The following is a 5,590-nucleotide window of genomic DNA, read 5'->3' on the forward strand; positions in this document are numbered from 1 at the left end:
ATTTTTCAGTTCTAAAAAATTTACTCTAATAATACCCTTTCAGGCTGCACCATGTCTTGACACAATTTCTGAACTAGGTCTCTTGTACTATATATATGGTCATATCATGCGTCCAGGAAAATAGGAAGAAATACTTCACGTGGTTGTACACTAAAGAATATCCATAGTGGTTTTACTATATAATGTTATTACAATGAATTTATTATTATCATTATTATTATTATTATTATTATTATTATATTATTATTATTACAATGAATTTTTACTATATAATGTTATTACAATCAATACTCCATATCAATATTTGTGAATGGATGCATAAAAACAAACCACAAAGAGTTATTGTTTTATGGGATGTATTCTATCAAAGGATACATGTTTTATGGTAGACAAGTAAAATATGAAGGGATACCATGCAAAAACCTTCAATTACAATTACAAGAAATATTCCATGGCTGATACAAATAAACGGCTTTTCTCTTCTTATGTGTGGACAAAAAAATTCTATAGTGTAGTCACAATTACATTGTGAAGTGGTATCAGGTAAATATATTCTGAAGTTCTGAAAAATAATTAACCTTTCAGACATATATGCATATCCTCTCTCAGTAGGAACACTGAAATATTGGACTTTGAAATGAGCATAGAAAATTTACTTAACTTAGGGTAACATTCCTACATGAACACTGCTTTCTCAAATAGGTATGGTTATGAGAATTATATGCCAGAGACATACCAGCATTTGGAATATATCACTTGGATCAAGCCCAGGGTAAGAGTCTTGAATATCAATGGACCAATCAAGGATTCAATACTAATTGTCAAAAAAGACACATTAAAAAATCCTTGAAATCCTGAGATTAATTTTTATCATGAGCGAGTAAAATCAAGAATTGAAGGCCGGAAAATTATCCTCAATTTTCAATTCCAAAAAACATGCATTTATGGGTGTTGAAACATAGTGGGAAAAAATGTACACCATTTCAGTTTGTACACACCCAAACACAACATTTGCATCGACAAATGGACAGTAACAGAAATATCTGATCACAAACACAAATTAGTTCACATGTCTATCTATCATTCTATCTATCTATCTATCTATCTATCTATCTATCTATCTATCTATCTATCTATCTATCTATCTATCTATCTATCTATAAAATGGCAAAGCTAGGATTAGGTAAATCTTGAAGAGACCAATCAATAAGTAACAGGGTCTCTTACACTGTCACAGATTTTCTCACGAATTTACAGGTTTTTTAGTATCATCTGCTTTTTAGATGCCAGAAAATTATGATTCCATAAGTGAACAAATTAGTATAAGGGAAGAGAATTAGTAATTTCATTGGGTCACATTAAGTGTTCTAATAACCAATGAAGTAAGGAAATAGGGTTGGGAACCTGGGTTTGATTCCTCAGCACCATAGAAGCAAAAAAACAAAACAAAACAAAACAAAACAAAACAAAACAAAACAGCCTGACGTGGCGCTGTGGCTCAAGTGGTAGCTAGCCTTGAGCTGAAGACCTGGGGGACAGTGCTCAGGCCCAGAGTTCAGGCCCCATGACGGACCCCCCAAAAAATTGAAGTAAGGAAATATCACTGCTCCATCAAACATTACTCTCTGAAATTCAGAGAGAATAGGTGCTGAATAAAATCTAACTGGCTCTTATGTGGAAGGAAAAAAAAATCAGAGATTTTGGAAATACCAGTGAGTATGGGGCATTGTTGATGGATATTGCATTACATTCCTGTCTTTTGTTTTTGTTATTGTTAGTCATTGGACTTGAACTCTTTGGGCTTGCGCAGGGTCCCTGGGCTCTTCAGAGCTCTAATGCTCTACCACTTGAGCTACAGAGCCACTTCCAGTTTTGAGAGGGTTAATTGGTGATGAGAGTGTGACAAATATTACTTAGTTCTGAGGATCAGATCTCAGCTTCCTACAGGAACCTAAGAAACAAGTATCAAGCTTTTTTTTTCTCTGTTATCCAGAGTGTGGTGATGATTTTTGAGCTTGTCTGTTCCCAACATTCATGCACACTGCCGATCTATGAGTAACCATGGTTTTCCTTACAGATAATGCTCTTGATAGTCTTTGATTTTGAGGGGATTAATTCCAGAAATGAATCTGAAAAAATCCTTCACTTCATTAATCTATGATTAGATCCTTATTTTTCAAACACGTGAGATTCTAGAATTAACATTATCACCTGGCCTGGCTCAAATGTGGTTTTCTACCCCAAAAATTGTTTCCCATAACATATTCCTTTACCTTTGCATGACAGAGGATGAGAAACTCCCTAACCCAAAGAATAAATGTATTCTGTTGATCAAATTCTAAATAGATCGGTTCAGTTTGTAAGTAGGATTAGTTTTAGTCCTTGCTATAATCTTCATGAATTAGTAAATTGTCATCAGATGCAAGGGTGAATTTATCTATTACTATTACTCCTCCTCAACAATTTCTTCACTATACAAACTGCCAATTGATGGTCACATAATATTGTAATATGTTTGACATACAGCAGACATTTCAAAACAAATACTTTGTATGCTTAATACCTTTTCACAGGAAGAATATATGAGACCTGACCGTGATGACAGACTCACATAAATTCACCTTGGTCTTATGTTGAATAAGTTTTTTTAAAATTTTTTCTATACTGATCAGAGGAGAAAATTCTTAACATTATCAAGACATCTAGAATCTCTTGTCTCACTTATAAAAAGGAAGAGGTCTCATATTGGCAAGCTAGACAAATTACATGATTCCAAATTAAATAAATGTTCATGAAGAATTCCAGGAAAAAACAATTACTGTTCACTTTTTTTTTATTTGCCATCTTACCATGTCAGAGAGACTTAATGTTTTCAAATTCCATAAAATCAAAAATGTAATCTATTTTCTGACAATTTCATTCTAGTAATTAAAATTCTTTAAACAATCTCATAAATACTCACTAAGAGATAGCATATCTTTTGTAGTTACACATTTAAGTTGAATTTCCAATCTATACCATATCCAATGTGTATATATACTCTATACCGGAATGTAAAATTTGAAATCCATGTATGTATTGGCTGCTAAAAAAACTCTAAATACGTTTTAATATATGTATATTTGCAAAGTGCAATTTGTAAATCATCTCAAGAATCTCCTCACATAGCTTATTGCAATTCGTGGAGAAAATTTAAATCAGTCATTCCTTTATTATTCATTAATGAATTTCAGAAGGTATACATGGTAACAAACCCATAAGTCAGTACATTTAACAATTACCAATTGAAGATACTGCCATTTACACTATCAGAATTTATGTGACAAGAGAATCCTGATATCATGAAAATGGTTACAAAAAGATTGGCCCAACATAATACTGTTATCTATGGCTTCCCTGATTTAAATTGAATATAAGAGAATGAGAAGAACATTCAGATAAGGTAATTCTGATTTGAAGTAATTTGGGTGTTTACATTTCTTATCGATCCTAGGGAAATTATACTTCACTTTTGCCACCAATCATAGGTTCATAGTTCAGAGAGCAATCGAAAACTTCGCTTTTAGTGATAAAAAATATATGGGTATCTAGAACAGAAAGTTTGTTATTCATTTATCTATTTCTTTACTGTATATTTTAAGAGACAATAGTACATCATAAGGAAAGCATTTTCTTTACCTGTTGTTGGCAGATGATTTGATTGTGCCCCAAACAAAACTTGGGCTAGGATCTTCCAAGGATTCTGCCAAAGAGAAAGTTATATTCTTGATTGAGGTGCTAGATTAGATTGGATCAAACTTACACATTGATAAAGAAAAACAACAAGGTTTTTTTTTGATAAAGAAAAACAACAAGTTTGAAGGCTTCGAGATCTTTCCAAGAAACTTTTAGCTGAATAATAAAGATTGAAAAGTATGAGTTCTAAGCAATGTGCAAAACCATATTATTTAAATATTTGATGTAGTTTTTAATCAGTTAATACTGCATATTTTCATATATGTTATTGATATTAGCATTCAAGACAATCCAAGTTGAACAAAGAATTTTTAACTTCACTCCTAAAGAATGAAATCATACAACAGCACAAGGTAAGTTGAGATTCAATAATGGAAAATGCAGAAAATTCAGTTTTTACCTTTATCCCAGTGTTCCTCAGAGGAAACATACTGCCATGTACTTTCAGAACTCTTGTATTGTTTCTCGTTCCATATGATGTTATCTACAAACAAAGAAAAAACTAGAATCACAGTAGGATACAGGTGCAAATGGTCTTCATTGATCTGGGTTGTGTTTTAGTTATCAGGCTTAGCTACATCATATTTAAGGGAAGTTTGTGCATACAAGTTGCAATATGTTCACTAAGTTGATCTCGTGAAACCAGGTGGCGAGCATTAAAGGGACAAGTAGTCAATTTGGCAGGAATATCAGGATGATTCTGTTTAACAAAAGTTCAAATATGAAGAAACATTTTCAAATTTTCACTTTTTAGATTACTTTGGGCAGTATATCTATCATGGACCTGACACCAGGGTATTGATACTGTGCTATTACATCCTCTTTTTTAATACATTTTTTATTGAAAACATACTGTACAGAGGGATTACAATTATGTGAATAAGGTAATGAGAACATTTCTTATAGAGCATTGGTACTCCCCCAACTGTTTTCCCCCTATTATCTCTTCCCTCCCCATCTTCCCAACTCCTCTCTTCTACCACTTCCGCCCACACAGATAAAGTTGTAAAGTTCTTTTTCAACATAATATCTTGTAGATTTCATTCTTATAATGGGTCAACCTGTATCCCAAAGCAGTATGGAGTTTCCTCAAAAGATTCCACATAGAGCTCTTCTGTGACCAAACAATCCCATTTTTGTGCTTTTTCCAAATGATCACATACAAGACCATACTAATGTTAGCACCATTATTTGTCATAGCTAAGATATGGAACCAACCTCGAAGTCCCTCAGTAGTTGAATGGATTAAGGAAATGTGGTAAATATATTAAGATGGAATTCTATGCCTCCATCAGAAAGAATGATATTGCTCAATTTGTTGGAAATGGAAAAGCTCAGAAAAAATTGTCTTAATTGAAGACAACCAGGCCCAAAGGAACATAGGTCAATTTTTCCCTTATTTGAAATAATTAGTATATATTTAAGACAAACAGAAATGTTCAAAAGTGATGAATATAGGATCATAAAAATTAATTTTAATGTTAAAGAGGGGGTTAAGGCAGGGGTCGATTGTAGTTGAGGAGGTGGGAATGAGGGGATGGTAGAGGAAAAATAAAAGAGGAGGGATATTGCTCAATGAGTACATCAGAAAGAATGATATTGCCCCATTTGTTAGGAAATGGAAAGATTTGGGAAAATTATATTTAGTAAAGTAAGCTAGGCCCAAAGAAACATAGTTCCCATGGTTTCTTTTTTTCCAATAACTAGTATATGTCTGAGACAAGCACAAAAGCTCAGATAAGATGATGTTTAGATCAAAGAACCCTACATAAGGACAGAAGTTTTTTTTTCTTGGTATTGTTTCTAATGTATCTATAAGGTTCCCCTTTGTCAACATCTAAGGAGTTGGGGTCCG

This window comes from Dipodomys merriami, unplaced genomic scaffold, assembly GCF_024711535.1.
Source record: "Dipodomys merriami isolate MVZ:Mamm:240054 unplaced genomic scaffold, mDipMer1.0.p SCAF_18, whole genome shotgun sequence".
NCBI classification, from domain to species: domain Eukaryota; kingdom Metazoa; phylum Chordata; class Mammalia; order Rodentia; family Heteromyidae; genus Dipodomys; species Dipodomys merriami.